This window comes from Notolepis coatsorum (genome assembly GCF_963971535.1).
Source record: "Notolepis coatsorum genome assembly, chromosome: 7".
NCBI classification, from domain to species: Eukaryota; Metazoa; Chordata; class Actinopteri; order Aulopiformes; family Paralepididae; genus Notolepis; species Notolepis coatsorum.
The window spans coordinates 57,229,736-57,246,665 of NC_140171.1; the positions used below are offsets into that span (position 1 = coordinate 57,229,736).

At 44.5% G+C, this 16,930-nt stretch overlaps 1 long non-coding RNA gene across 1 annotated transcript; it reads left to right on the forward strand.

Moving 5' to 3' along the window:
* The first annotated feature begins 15,045 nt into the window (after positions 1 to 15,045).
* Positions 15,046 to 15,563, forward strand: LOC311232346. Its single transcript, XR_014619940.1, has 3 exons — positions 15,046 to 15,122; positions 15,219 to 15,295; positions 15,525 to 15,563. It is a non-coding gene; the product is annotated as an uncharacterized lncRNA (long non-coding RNA).
* Positions 15,564 to 16,930: the final 1,367 nt, after the last annotated feature.

A 16,930-nucleotide genomic window follows, 5' to 3' on the forward strand; every position in this document is an offset into this window, starting at 1 on the left:
ATGCCAACAGTGAGCAGGTAAGCATGTCCCTTTACCTTAATATACAGATCAGCAGTGGGGTACGGCTTTTCATCCCCGTGCACACAACATATGGGAACTGTTTCCGAGGTGCGCACTTGATGGAGTGGTACATCCTGCTGATGAACCAGAGTTTGTGCACTACCCATGTCGATCAAAGCCCTGAGCTCCTGGCCATTGATTTCCACTGTGATCTCCCTTGTGGGCTGCTCATACTTCCACTCGGGCTCAGTCCTGTATCGTGGAGCATAGCATAACTGGGCCAGGTTTTTAGGGCACATGGGCTTGGTGTGCCCCTCCTGCCCACACAGATAACAAACAGGCACTTTTGGGCTGGAGTATCTGACAGTCATTGGCGGGTTTCCCCTTTGGGGAAACTTACCCACATCGGTGGATGCTTGGCGAGTGGCCTGCGGGAATGAACCCTGTCGCCACGGCTCCTTGGCTACCTTCCATGCAGCATTGGTCCACGGTTGGTTATTCCATCTGGCGGCCACAAAGATGTCAGCCAGACGAGCTGCTTCTGCTGCCGTGCCAGGGTCATGTTCCCGGATCCACACCTGTAGCTCAGGGGACAACATTATCAACATTCTCAGAAACTGTTCCAATATCATGGTTTCTCCAATGTCCTTCACAGTTTTGCCTTTAGGCTGGACCCATTTGTCATACAGTTATTTTAGCCTTACATAAAGCTCTTTAGGGGTCTCGTTGGACTGCACCTCCCATGATCGAAACCTCTGTCTGTATGTTTCTGGGTTAATATCATATTTCTGGAGAATGGCTGTTTTGACTTGGTCATAATCAAGTGAGTCATCAGCATCCATGTTTACATAGGCACTCCTGGCCTTACCAGTGTGTAGAGGAACCAGTCGAAAGGCCCAATCTGCTTTATGCCACCTACAGGCCCCTGCAATGTGCTCAAAAGTTATTAGAAAATGTTCAATATCATCTGAATCAGTACATTTTTCCAGTCTGGGTTCCTGGGGAACTCGATACTGACCAGAGAGGCTGCCAGTGTGTTGGCTGGCTCCAAACAGTAACTCTGCCTGTGAGGAGTCACGCTGTGGTTCCACGCCTGTAGGCCCCTCCCTCAGAGGACTCACCTCTGGGGGTGGTAATGTGGCTGGGAAGGTACGTGCTGTGACTTCCAACTGAAGTAGAGATAACTGGTGCTGGATGTCTTTAACCCTCTGCCCTTGCCTTGCCGCTTCTTCCTCCATTCGGGTCTCCCTGACCTGTTGCTGGCCCATAAAGGCTCGGAGGATGTTGGATAGGTCTGGGTGGGTTCTCTACTGACACCTCCAGGTGGCTCACTGGTCCCTCCAGTTGCTCCAGGTTCTTCCCCATCATCGTCTACTGCTACAGCCGACTGCTGCCCGGGGTTTGCTTCCCCCTTCCCCACTCTTCCTCACCGCATTTTCTTCAGGGAAGCAAGGGAGGAGAAAAAAATATATATATAGTATTTCCAAAAAAAAACACTGTCCTCGGCGTGCTTATCCCACCGCTGTCACCATTTGTAAGGGACCAAGCAGTCAGACAAGGAGGACACAGTGGTTTTGGCAAAAAATAAGGGTTTTATTTTACGCATTTCAAAAACAGCCAAAGAATACGGGTTTTATTTACCCATGCAAATACATAATTGAAATATAACATAAATGGTCCAAATAATATAGCAGGACAAAAACAGACCTGAACAGAACGGAAGACCATGACAACTGAGATCTCAAAACGATATATAGGCCCTGGCCAGATACATTAATCTAAGTGGGCTAATTGATAATTAATATTTTACTAAATAATATCTTACAATTCTAATGAATCTAATAAACAATAAACACACAACACACAACACAACTACCAAACTGAACAACTAATAATCTTAATTAATAAGGAAATACATATAAGGAAACTAAATTACAATACAATAAACCCCCCCCGACATCTCCCGCAACATGGTTCGGTCCACCACCCCCATCCGGCTATTTAGAGTGGACCAGTCGCAGCTGCTCTGTTTGCTCAGCGCGAGGACGGCTGGCTGCAGAGTTGGAGAAACAAACAATGAACAACATGCATGCACTTAACCATGTAAAATAAAGAATGGATATGATATCAGTATGCAAGTCTATGTGTCGTGTGTCATGTGAAATAGAAATTGTGTATGTGCATCATGAATGTAAATGTGTACCAACATTAACTAACTAAACAAACAATACAGTGAGGGAACAAGTTAATATGTGCGGGTGCAGTGCACAGCCGTATCCGTCACAATGTTCAACCCAGATTCGGCTCAAACAAGGGACTAAACACGTTTAGAAATTATGCCACAACAATGTGGAACGCCCTACCCACAACCGTAAAATAATGTGAATCCCTACCCTCCTTCAAAACCGCTCTCAAAGAGCACGTATGGGAGGCTGCAATTCTAAACTGGCCCCAGTAAATGTCCAATCCCCCGACCCACCCAACCCCCTCCAATGTACAGTTTCTTCCCCATCAAATGTATATATTTTCTTTCATGATCTGTCTCTTAAACAGTACTGTATATTTGTATATCTTGTATGTCATAAATGTCTGGATGTAACAGTACTGTATATCTGTATGTCGGGTATGTCATAAATGTCATGATTAATTGAAAATGGGGGACCCTGATGTAAACAAGACGAAAGTCTTTCTCTGGTCTGCATCCCCATAACAATTGTGTGTATTGAGCCGTACTGTATTGTACCCAGGGCCGCCTCAGGGGGTGTGCGAGCAGTGCGGTCGCACAGGGCCTCGCGGGAAGGGGGGCCTCGAAAATTTTTTTTTTAAAAAAATATTTTTTATTTCTTTTTTTCTTTATTTTTTTTTTCTTTTTTTCTTTTTTTTTGTGAGGCCCCCCTTCCCGCGAAGCCCTTTTTCATCACAGACCTAAAATCTAGTTTTGCTTATATGCTTATATATTTCACATTAGACACGTTTGTAGAATGTGTCTGACTTGTTCCTGCCTCTGCGGCTCTGCAGACTGCAGTTTTCCGGTTTCTGCGGCTTTGCTGCTCTACAGATTTTAGGATAGTGTTTCCGGTCTCTTATCCCGTCCGCCGTAATAGAAGAAGAAGAAGAAGAAGAAGACACACGACACGAGGTAGAGGGATGATCTAATTCAGCGCGGAGGATGTCTTTTCAAAAGCAGCATGGATCAGAAGAAATTACACCGTGGGCCAAGAAAGTCTCCTTCCAACTTTACCATTGGCGCCGCATTGATACTGCGTTATGGTGAGTCAACCTATGATTATATTCCCGCTGTGGACCTATCTCTCTTTCTCTCTCTCTGGAGCCAAACTGGTCGACTAGCTGTAGCCTGTTGTAGTATGGAGTTAGTAGCTAACGGTGTGTGGCCTGGTGTCAGCGCCTGTATTGCTTTTCTCATGTTGTAGTTTCAGTGGTAGTGCGTTATGTCAATATCTCACGGATATTGACATTATCCGTGAGAATAGCAGGGGGTTCTGGCTTATTTTTGTCCCGCCAGCGAGAGGCCTTTCGTCAACGTGGAGACCTGTGTTGCGGCCTTTCGCCCTGCGTTCCTTGGTGCAGGTAAGATTAATGAAAATGTCATGACATTACCCCACTCTTCCTTCCTTCCCCTCCCGAATGTTTTGTTAATAACGATGTTTTTTTCCAGGCAAAACATATGCTACTTCACAACATTTGGAGATACGACATGTGCTGTGTGTAAATGTCTTGGTCGTTTGTGTAGCTTGGGTAGCGTTGGGCCGTTGGCCAAAGCTGTGTGTGGCCTGGTGTCACAGTACCTGGCTAGCCTATTTAGCTGATGTCGGCCATTGGCTCCTTGCTGCTTTGGTTTCTCTGGTATAGACCCTCTTCTTGTTGGATTTAAGTGTTGATCTTTGTCCTTTTGGATCTCTCATACATGCTCTAGTCTCTCTCTAACACACACACACATGACAAACACACATGTTCTCTCTCTCTCTCTTTCTAACACACACAGTCTGCCTATGGCGGCCTTTCTCGATGGCTAGGCTGTGCTCAAGGATCTTCAGTCACAGTGCTCAGGTATTCTGCCACTGTGTACTCTCTGTTTAGGGCCAAATAGCATTTCAATTTCTTTCCAATGTGTCTCTCTCTCTCTCTCTCTCTCTCTCTCTCTCTCTCTCTCTCTCTCTCTCTCTCTCTCTCTTGGATTTAAGTGTTGATCTTTGTCCTTTTGAATCTCTCATACATGCTCTAGTCTCTCTCTAACACACACACACATGACAAACACACATGTTCTCTCTCTCTCTCTCTCTTTCTAACACACACAGTCTGCCTATGGCGGCCTTTCTCGATGGCTAGGCTGTGCTCAAGGATCTTCAGTCACAGTGCTCAGGTATTCTGCCACTGTGTACTCTCTGTTTAGGGCCAAATAGCATTTCAATTTCTTTCCAATGTGTCTCTCTCTCTCTCTCTCTCTCTCTGTACACTGTATATTGACTGTAGAACGGGAGCTCTCTCTCGCTCTCTCTTTTGCTATATGTTGACTGTATCATGCCCCGCCTCGGGCAGCGCTATTATTTAAGAATATGTTGACTGTATAAAAAGAAAAAAAAAAAAAATATATATATATATTTTTTTTTAACCTTTGGGGGGGGGGGGGGGGGGGGGGCTTGCGTTAAATCTCGCACAGGGCCTCGCATTTCTCCCAGGCGGCCCTGATTGTACCCATTCTGCAATCTGTTAATAAAGTTTTCAATCAATCAATCAATCAATCAATCAACTAAGAGGATACCATTGACGTAGGTATGAAGTGATTTTGGTGACATTGGTGACTGTATACACTGTACTGGTGAGCAACACCGGCACCCCCCAAGGAACTGTGCTGTCACACCGCAGACTTCTGCCACAACTCAAGCGGGTGCCACCTGCAGAAGTTCTCTGACGACTCCTCCATCGTAAGCTATATCACAGACGACAATGAGGAGGAGTATAGAGCCCTGGTGGAGAGCTTTGTGGGGTGGAGCGACAGCAACTTCCAACTCAACACCAATAACACCAAGGAGCTGGTAGTGGACTTCCGGAGGGGCAAGAAGAGCCCCCCCCCCCCGCCCCCGATTCCCATCGCCATCCGAGGGGAGGAGGTGGAGGGGGTGGAGTCATATAAGTTCCTTGGGGTACACCTGAACAATAAACTGGACTGGTCAGACAACACTGAGGCCCTCTACAGGAAGGGACAGAGCAGGCTGTTCTTCCTGAGGAGACTCAGGTCCTTCAATGTGTGCAATAGACTGCTGCAGTCATTCTACCAGTCTGCAGTGGCCAGCGTCCTATTCTATGCTGTGGCATGCTGGGGCGGCTACATCAACTCAAGGGAAACCAACAAACTGAACAAGCTGGTGAGGAAGGCTAGCTCCGTGGTGGGAGTCGAGCTGGTCAGACTAGAGGTGATGGCAAAGAGGGGGATGAGAAGGAAGCTGGCTGCTATCCTGGAGAATCCCTCCCACCCCCTCTACGATGAGCTAGTCAAGATGAGAAGCACGTTCAGTCACAGACTCATACCCCCCGACACTCAACTAACCGCCTCGGCCAGTCCTTCATACCAACGGCCATCAGGCTCACCAACAGTGGGCAGGGACTGCTGCCAGACATCCAACTACAACTACTAGGAACCTAAAAAGGACAATAACACTACCTTATGCATACTGCACCTTATGTGATACTGTGAATACTGTATATTTCAGTTAGTTAGATAGTTAATTTATATTGACTTGTTATATTGTTTACACTGCTTGTTTTTACTACCTGCACCTACCCTCCCCATGCTGCTATGATGGCTGAATTTCCCCAAGGGGATCAATAAAGGAATATCTTATCTTATAAAACTGAAGATATTGAATGTTATTCCCAAAAGAAATTCACCAAGATTATGCAAAAAGATTTCCCCCATAAATAGTGTAGTATAACCAAGAGGGTGGCCCCTAGTGGTTGAATTGAATTTGATGGTACTACAGTGTACAAGAGTGAAGTTATTGAATAGTTTCCCAATAAAAAATCCCCCAAATTATGAAAAACTTTTTCTTTTCAAATCTAAGTGTTGTAGTATAACCAGTAGGATAACATTGATGTGTGCAGTGAGGTTGGTGACACTACACTCTATAAGAGTGAAGATATTTAATGTTTTTTCCAATACAAAATCGCCAGAATTATGAAGAAAAAAAAAATTCCAAATCTAAGTGTTGTAGTATAATCAATAGGATACTACTGATGTATGCAGTGAGTTTGGTGACACTATACACTGTATGACTGTTACGGACCCTGTCCTTATGTATGTATATAGAGGGAGTAATGTATAGTATCTGTTGTATATATAGGCATGTTTTGTTTGTTGTTGTCTTGTCTCCCTCTTGTGTCTACATATCTCCATTCTCAGTTCCAGCAGCAGCTGGTCAATCACCATCTCACTCCAGCAACAACAACAGCAGCAGCAGCTGAGGCTTGTCAGCAATCAAGCTCCACACCCCTTCATATACCCCATTGTGTGCAGTGTTAGTTAGCTCTCTGGTTCATGGTTGTGGTAACTCTGTGTCTTTGTGGTAGAGCTCTTTGTGTCCTTAGGGTATGTTTTGGTAAAGAGCTGGTGAAAGCTCTGTGTCTCTCTGTCGTTTGCTATAGAGCCGTAGCTCTCTCTGGTATTTTGTAGAGCTGGTGAAGGCTCTGGTATTTGTAGAGCTGGTGAAGGCTCTGGTATTTGGTAGAGCTGGTGAAGGCTCTGGCTCTGAATGATTCTGCTTTAGTGAATCATTGTATATTTTGGTGTTCCTTGTTTGTTGCACATTTCTGTTCTAACCCTAACCTGTATATATTTGTTTGTCACCCAGCCTATGGTGATTGTCTTTCTATATATTAATCTTTTGTTTCGCACACAGGGAAAATTGAGGACAGGAAGATACCCTAGGGTCTACATTTTTGCATCACATAGGTGACCTGATGTTAAAGACACCAGCCTTAGAGTGAGCACCGCCACCTGTACTTTTAGGCGTCCGCGCCTGTAAAGGGGAGGGTGGGATTTAATTTCCCTTTGTATTTCATTTGGTGCCACTGGTAGTCCTCCTTGATCTCTGTGTTGCTGTGTTTTGTAAATAAATACTATTATTTTGCAAATCGTTTCCATGGCTTTGTGTCATTGCACCCTCACCTACCCTGTCTGTGGCCTTGTGTTGCATCCCCTTATTGGGGTGCGTAACATAAATGGGGGCTCGTAAATAGGCAACAGACTTTTGGTGTTGGTATGCAGTGGGCACGTTAGATAGGCTGGTATTTAGTGATAGTTTGGTTTGGGTGTTTGCGCTGGTGACTCTTTAAATGATGGCGACTTTTAGTGTGGAGGAATTTTTAAGTGATCCCTCGGTTGAGCATTTGGACCAGTGTAGGAAGGAGGATCTGTGTGCTATCGCCTCACATTTTCAGGTCAGCCTTGCAAAGAGTCTGGCGAAGGCTGACCTGAGAGAGGAGGTAGTACGTATATTGGTGTATAAGAAGGTGCTCGGTGTAGTTGTGGGAGCGTTTTTTATTTCTTCCCCTCATTCTGGCTCGGACGTGGAGCATGAAGGAGATGGAGTTGGGGCGGATACAGAGGGGGTGGAGGATAAGCCTCCCCTTTCGGGTGTCACGTCTCCAGTGCCCAGACATGCTTCATCCTTCCCTGGTGGGAGTACTGAAGAGGCCAGTCTTCAATTAAGTTTGGCACGGTTACAGTTTGAGGAGAGGGAGAGGAAGGAGGAGAGGGAATACAGTCATCGGTTAGCTATTAGAAAAATGGAGCTGCGCTCTTGCCTCACAGCCGACTGCACATAGAGATTAATAATAAATGTACAGCTCCGAGGATGGCTCGTTTAGGTGAAAATAAGGTTGTAGCTCATTGTCTACCTTACTACGATAGGAAAGAGGTGTCCTTTGTGTATTAAAAACATTTCGCTATAGGAATTATTGACCGCGGAAATTCAAATCTATGAATATCTTTCTAACTTTCTTTCTAACTTTCCCGATTCCGATACAATAAAGCGAGTCTTCATCACAAATCATATTCTCAAAATAATCTGATGGGCAGATATTATTGCTGGCGGACCAATTTCGGCCTGCCTATTGCCGACCACTGAACTAGAATATCTCTTTTCTTTTCTTTTATTTATTTTTATTTTATATCTACTTTTTCTCCTCCTATTTTTCTGTATTTTTCTTCCATCCCAATTTAGTCTTTATGCCAATTCCCCCCTCCCCTTCCTGGTCCTTGCGCGCATTTGCCCCCCACTTGCCGGTCTAGGGAGCCCTGAAGTCTATCACATGCTTACTCCGATACATGTGGAGACAGCCAGCAGCCTCTTTTTCACCTGACAGTGAGGACTCTCACTGGGGAAGTGTAACGCGTGGGAGGATCACATTACCTCCCCCAGTTCCCTCCCTCGCTGTGCAGGCGCCCTGACCGACCTGTAGGAGTTGCTGTTTACAACGACCAGGACTCACCCCACCGGCTTTCCACCTGCTGACACTGCCAATTGTGTCAGTATGGACGACCGACCAAGCCGGAGGTACCAGGGCAGCCGGATTTGATCCCACTTTCTCTGCGGTGGTAGACAGACGCTTAGTCCGCTGCGCTGACTGGCCGCCCTTTACAAAAAATGTTTACCTTTATTTACCCAGGGTAGGTTCGCTGAGCATGAATGCTCTTTTTCAGCTACGCCCTGCTTCACATTCACACAGTTCCATTCACACCTGGGAGCTGCCCAGTACAACCACAGTCTGACACCGTTGGCCACTGAGCAACTCCACTGGAGCAGTTGGGGGTTTAGTGCCTTGATCAAGGGCACTTCAGCGGTTGGTGTTAAGGGTATGGGAGAGAGTTATTCATTCACTTCCCCAGCCCAGATTAGACAACACTATTTGGGACGGTCACAGGCTATTTCCATATAGCTATTACTTTACATAAAAGATCATGTCTAAATGAAAAGAACAAAACAAAAAAATATCTTTATCTACGTAGCCTATGTAGGCTTATGTATGCATTTATTTATGTATCATTTATTTATAACGTTATGTGCTTGCATAATGTTACACTATCCTCTCTTGGATTTTACTTTGATATTATGTACTTGTCACGTGGGTCCGTTCTTCATTCTTCACATCAAAAAGGAATAACGAAATAAGGAATGGGCAAAAACCAAAATTGGCCCATTATTAACTCCTTTTTTCATTTGATTCTGACAACAAAATACGAAAAACAGCTCCGTATTTCAGTTTTTCCATGTTTTTTCGATTTTGGTTTAAAACGGAAATAGGAAATAACCTTGTATTTCCGTTTATAAATTGTTTTTGTATTTACGTCTGAAACGAAAAACGAACTATCAAAACGTACACGGACAAATAATGCCTAGAAAGTGTTCTATTTTCGTTCCTAAGCACGGAATTTAGTAGCCCCTTTTCGTGACTGCGATGCAAGCCAGGGGCTCGAATACGCAGTCACTTATTCCTCCGTAGTAGCCAGGTTAATTTGCACCACCAAGCACTGCTTAAAAGCTAGCGGTGGGTCCAAAATATATCAGATATACGGCCCAGCGTTCCATTAGGGTTTCACACACAGACGCGGCAGGGTTTGAAAGCTCGGCGTTGCTAATAAACATTTTAAATCATTTTTATAAACTGGTCAACACTGCTCAAAATGGCTGTATTTCCGTATTTGGCTCCCTGGTGCGCCATCACAATGCATGCGCATCATGCACCCAATGCCGGAAATACAGCAGTTTTGAGCAGTGTTGACCAGTTTATAAAAATGATTTAAAATGTTTATTAGCAACGCCAAGCTTTCAAACCCCGCCGTGTGTGTGTGTGAAACCCTAATGGAACGCTGGGTACCTTTGAAATTTATATCTGATATATTTTGGACCCACCGCTAGCTTTTAAGCAGTGCTTGGTGGTGCAAATTAACCTGGCTACTACGGAGGAATAAGTGACTGCGTATTCGAGCCCCTGGCTTGCATCGCAGTCACGAAAGGGGCTAGGAATTTAGAATGTCTCTACGCACAGAAAAATCGGGATTTATCAACCGTGCATGCACAGGTCGTACGCACACTCCGTGTTGATAAATACCAATGGGTCTCATTCCCGAACGAAGTTACGACAAAAAATTTCGTCTTAGCCAGATTTCGGCCCATTTAAGACATATTAGGGCTGGGAGTGGGAGTCCCCAAATTTTCCTGAGATCAGATTTGATCGAGTGCTCCTCAGCACTCTTAAATCTGCTCTCAGCCAGGATCAAATCTCATGATTGATTGACTAATTTAAAATGTCATTATAACTTGACAGACTGTGTTCTCATAGTGATTCCTTCACGTCAACGCTACAGGCCTCCTTGGAATTAATTATTTAATCATAATTAAAATAAATATGCCAATATTTGTACGATAAGAAATTACGCATTTGATGTCGGAAAAATAAATAATATGGATTCATCTGATCACAGGGCACTTACTCAGATATTCAAACACAATTATGCAATTATTGTGAAATTATTGAAAATAATAATTATGTAATGCCTTCTGTGGAATTTGTATTTCTTATTTGTTTTAATGATTAATTATATACATTTGAAAGAATGCAGCAGTGGCGGCTCGCCACCGGGGGCGCTAGGGCGCCGCCCCACCTGTTAAATCAGAGAAGAAGAAAAAAAAACTTTTTTGTTTTTTTGTTTTATAGCCCTATAAATAATATAAACATGTTTAAAATGAATAATATTTACTCATTTTAAGTATGTTTGTGTTTCCAATGCACAATATAACGTTAATATATAAAATAAAAAATACTCGTTTTCCTGAACAGGAAGTGACTAACTTTTTTAAATTTTTTTATTTTTTTGTATTTCTCGGCCCGGGCTAGACGCAATAGCGCTCTGAGTGCGCGTCACTGTTTGATCGCTGTATCCGTCGCAGCCAATCAGTGCGTAACGCGTTGTGCGTTGAAATATGACTATTATGTTGGAATCCGGGCACGATTTGAAGCGGTCTAGGCAGCAGCGTCAAGAATTTCCGTAGCCGCATTTCGCGGATACGCTCTCTGATTGGCCGACGTCAGTTTTTTTTTCCGTTGCAGTATTTCGCAGAGACGATCTCTGATTGGCCGAATCCACTTTCATGTTCCAATTCTAGCTTATTCTAGGTTGGTGGTAGAGATAGTTGTGTTGTTGTGACTTGTGAGATGCAGCTATTTGTCTTAGAGCGTGACTGCAAGTTCTTTCGACGGTTAAGCTTAGGCACTCTTTCAAAGTTGGTTAAGGTTAGAGTTTGTCTTAGAGCATGGCGATAGAACGCCAGGTAGTTTGCAGTCTGTTCGACGCGGAAATGGACAAAGAAATCAAGTACTGTCTTGTTGTGTGGTGCTAACAGTGGTGCTAACAGCTAACAAGCTATGGCGGATGCAGTCTGGACAGTGGACAGTGGTCTGGATATACATCATCAACAGCGGATTATACACTTTATCAAGCCCACCACGTTTCAATTAAACAAAGTGAGTTAATTCTCTCTCTCTCTCTCTCTTAGCCAACTCAGCTAACTTTAGCTGCTGTTAGCCACTCAGCTAATGCTTAACTAACTCTCTCTCTCTCTCTCTCTCTTGGAAACAGAAATTGCCGTCACTCGCCTCAATTTCACGATGAGCAGCAAACCCCGCAGAACATGTAATGTTCCTGGTTGTAGAGCTACCGAGAAGTCTTTGCACAGTTTCCCCGTTGATGCCGAACTTCGCCAACAATGGAACAAGTTCCTTTTTGGTGACCCTCCAAGTTCCGTCGCAACGTCTAATACTCGGGTTTGTACTGCACATTTCTCCGCCGACGACGTCACCAATCAAGGTATTTTTGATGCTGGAGTGGTCTCCATGTTGGTGCTAACCAAAAGAGCTGTGCCTTCAATACGCGACCCGACACAAGAAATAGTAAGTAGATATGTCGTGTGAGATATGTTATCATAAATACCATCTAACGTTATAGTAACTGCTGCTCTTTATAAAGTAACGTTATAGAAAACTATTGAAGCAAGCTAGTCATAACTTCTAAATAAAAGAACACAACTAGTGAGAGGTAAACAAGGTAACGTTATATTTAGTGGCTTGTATTATATTGTAATTGATTTACGATTTGGTAACTCTTAGGCCACCACAAGTTCCAGCGGCAATGTACGCCTTTCTCCTGCTTCAAGGGACTTCAGTTGCCAGACAGACAACCCAAAGATTCGTTCTGTTGGTACACAGCTTTCTATGAAAACACTTCGTTCGCATGTCAAGAGTCAAGGTAGGTTTGTAACTCAGTGTGATGTAATGTAATAATGTGTAATAATGTGACCCAGAATTGTTTAGATTGGCCCCCTTCACCCACCGCTTTCACCCAAAGCTGTAAAGGAATGTGGATTGTTTGTATAGTGTCTCCCCCCCCCCCCCCACCTCCAATGTAAATTACCCAGTATGGTTGTCAATATACAGTATATATACAGTATATACAGTCAAATGTATATACTCCCTTTTCTTGACTCCTTCAGTATCACAAACAGTACTGTATTTGCAAATCAAATTTAGCTCTAGTGTGGTGACCCATGTTGGCGTTACACAGGTCACAATGCTAGCTCTAGTGGTGACCATGTTGTTGTTACACAGGTCATAATGCTAGCTCTAGTGTGGTGACCATGTTGGTGTTACGCCAGAGCAGGTCACAATGCTAGCTCTAGTGTGGTGACCATGTTGGTGTTACACCAGGTCACAATGCTAGCTCTAGTGTGGTGACCATGTTGGTGTTACACCAGGTCACAATGCTAGCTCTAGTGTGGTGACCATGTTGGTGTTACACCAGGTCACAATGCTAGCTCTAGTGTGGTGACCATGTTGCTGTTACACCAGGTCACAATGCTAGCTCTAGTGTGGTGACCATGTTGGTGTTACACCAGGTCACAATGCTAGCTCTAGTGTGGTGACCATGTTGGTGTTACACCAGGTCACAATGCTAGCTCTAGTGTGGTGACCATGTTGCTGTTACACCAGGTCACAATGCTAGCTCTAGTGTGGTGACCATGTTGGTGTTACACCAGGTCACAATGCTAGCTCTAGTGTGGTGACCATGTTGGTGTTACACCAGGTCACAATGCTAGCTCTAGTGTGGTGACCATGTTGCTGTTACACCAGGTCACAATGCTAGCTCTAGTGTGGTGACCATGTTGCTGTTACACCAGGTCACAATGCTAGCTCTAGTGTGGTGACCATGTTGGTGTTACGCCAGAGCAGGTCACAATGCTAGCTCTAGTGTGGTGACCATGTTGGTGTTACACCAGGTCACAATGCTAGCTCTAGTGTGGTGACCATGTTGGTGTTACACCAGGTCACAATGCTAGCTCTAGTGTGGTGACCATGTTGGTGTTACACCAGGTCACAATGCTAGCTCTAGTGTGGTGACCATGTTGCTGTTACACCAGGTCACAATGCTAGCTCTAGTGTGGTGACCATGTTGGTGTTACACCAGGTCACAATGCTAGCTCTAGTGTGGTGACCATGTTGGTGTTACACCAGGTCACAATGCTAGCTCTAGTGTGGTGACCATGTTGCTGTTACACCAGGTCACAATGCTAGCTCTAGTGTGGTGACCATGTTGCTGTTACACCAGGTCACAATGCTAGCTCTAGTGTGGTGACCATGTTGGTGTTACGCCAGAGCAGGTCACAATGCTAGCTCTAGTGTGGTGACCATGTTGGTGTTACACCAGGTCACAATGCTAGCTCTAGTGTGGTGACCATGTTGGTGTTACACCAGGTCACAATGCTAGCTCTAGTGTGGTGACCATGTTGGTGTTACGCCAGGTCACAATGCTAGCTCTAGTGTGGTGACCATGTTGGTGTTACGCCAGAGCAGGTCACAATGCTAGCTCTAGTGTGGTGACCATGTTGCTGTTACACCAGGTCACAATGCTAGCTCTAGTGTGGTGACCATGTTGCTGTTACACCAGGTCACAATGCTAGCTCTAGTGTGGTGACCATGTTGCTGTTACACAGGTCACAATGCTAGCTCTAGTGTGGTGACCATGTTGGTGTTACGCCAGAGCAGGTCACAATGTGTGAGTGTGTGAGTGAGTCAGTGAGTGAGTGAGTGAGTGAGTGAGTGAGTGAGTGAGTGAGTGAGTGAGCAAAGTTATCAATAAATCCCTTGTTTGACTAAACTATGTTTTGTAAATAGGTGTTCAGGCGAAAGTCGTGTCGGTCTCGGTGGGGACACAAAATACTGGATACTGGTCTAATCAACAGGGACCATCCACGTCAACACCTGTGAAGGGGTTTAGACCCAGTAAAAGACCACGACTGGAGTCTGATGACGATGGAGTGACCGACAGCTCGATCGATGTTCCAGAGCCGCAGGATTCCACTTTCAACATTGACTCTTTGATTAGCGAGCCCTCGATTCTAGCGTAAGTTAGTTGTTACAAACATCTCCATGGCCCGTAAAAATACAAAAGCTATATAGTTGTGCCGTGTTATTTATTTGTGTTTTTCTCGAGCAGGGAACCGTCAAAACCAATCTATGAGGTCCAGAAATACATCGTTTACGAAGACAGTCTACTGGAATTATTTCAACAGTGTCCGGTGTGCGATGCTCAATGTCATATCACCAAAACTACGCGAGGGACCTTCTTGGCTGTCTCCCAAGTTTGCCCCGGTTGTAAATACAGCCGTAAATGGGCGAGTCAGCCTCTCATCGGCAGCACACCAGCTGGAAATATTCAGCTTTCTGCAGCAGTTTTTTTTACTGGCTCATCTTTCACCCAAATGGAGAAGGTATTTGATTTGATTGATTTGATTGACAAGTCAGATATACATTATGTTTTTGTTTGTGATTCACACGTGCATATTAACAAAGCGTTATTCATTTATTCTTTTAGGTCCTAAATGCGTTACACGTCTCCACAATAAAGTACAGAGCGTTTCGGGTACACGCCAAGAAGTTCTTGGAACCTGCTGTTCTAAGTTTGTGGACCAAGGACCAAGACGTTACCCTCGCCAGATTAAGCGAGAAAGAAAGCGTGATAATCGGCGGTGACATGCGAGCCGATAGTCCAGGTTAGAAAAAGCTCCCCAATGACAAATTCCTACTTTATGAATACATTTTTAATATTGCACTACATTGATTGAAATTGTTATTATTATTTTCAACAGGCCACAGTGCTAAGTACGGAAGTTACTCTGTGATGGAACTCGCCACCAATCATGTCATAGACGTCCAACTAATTCAGGTAATTAACAAGTCTGAAGAGACACTGCACCCTTCATTGTGCTCAAACGAACACAAAGCTCTCGGTCTTGAATCTTGAATCGCTGTAGGTGTGAAGTGGTCTGGCTGGCTGTGTGTGTGAGCGGGGTGTGAAGTGGTCTGGCTGGCTGTGTGTGTGAGCGGGGGTTAGGAAATGTTAATTGTGGAATTTTGAAAAGGCTATTTCATTGCTCTTCCCTTCCTTGTTCCAGAGCAATGAGGTGGGAGGCAGCTACCATATGGAACTGGAGGGCTTGAGGAGAAGCCTCGCTCTTCTGGACACCAAATCCGTGACCTTGGACTGTATTGTCACAGACCGTCACCCGCAGATCCAAAAGTACCTGAGAGATCACGACATCAAACACTTCTACGATGTGTGGCACGTGGCCAAAGGTATGTCGAAAGGCATCCCACATTCAATTCCACCCCTCCTACCAACCCCCCCCCCACCCACCCAACCAGTACTGTAATTGCAAATCTGGTATGTCAAAAAATGTATAGATGTAGCAGTACTCCAACCACATTCAATTCCACCCCTCCTACCAACCCCCCCCCCCCCCCCACCCACCCAACCAGTACTGTAATTGCAAATCTGGTATGTCAAAAAATGTATAGATGTAGCAGTACTCCAACCAGTCAATCAAGTTTGTAAATGGTAAATGGTGCATTTATATAACGCTTTTATCCAAAGCGCTTTACAATTTGTTCCTCACTTTTTTCACCCACCCATTCACTCACACATTCACGGCAGAGGCAGCCATGCAAGGTGCAAACCAGCTCATCGGGAGGGAGCAATTCCACCCCTCCTACCAACCCCCCCCCCCCCCCCCCCACCCACCCAACCAGTACTGTAATAGCAAATCTGGTATGTCAAAAAATGTAGATGTAGCAGTACTGTCTATCTGTATGTCATGTATGTCATACGACTGTTATGTAATCTTATGTTATGTTATGTAATTCAAGGTCTGTCTAAGAAGCTTGACAAAATTGCACAGGCGAAAGACTGCAAGGTCATAAAAAAGTGGCGCCTGCACATTTCTAACCACCTCTACTGGACAGCTGCCACGTCGAAGTCTGCCGATGAGAGGGTTGCTAGGTGGAAGTCATGTCTCAATCACATGATGAATGTACATGAACACGACGAAGAACCACTCTATCCGCGTTGTCTTCATGCTGACCGTGTATCAAGAGATAGTAGCAAGTGGGTTAAACCTGGTATGTCTGTCTGTCTTTCATCATGAATATATACTCAACATATTTATTTATGTCCTCATTCTAGATTGGTGTGATTTACAAATGTATACTTGCTTGAATAATTCTAATCTACTGTAATATACTCTAATGAAATATCTGAATGCAATTTCTTTTTTACTTTAGACTCAAAACCGGCCCACCAGCTCGAGAAGGTTTTGCTAAACACAAGGATCATCAAAGATGTCGCCAAATTGAGTCCACACCATCAAACGTCTTCATTGGAGTCCTATCACAGTGTGATTTTATGTTTTGCCCCAAAAAACGTGGTTTTTTCGTACATAGGAATGCTTTGCAGGTATTTTATATTGTGTACAAATGACTAATTATGGACTCCTGATTTGTCAAATAACTCATTATGTTGCAT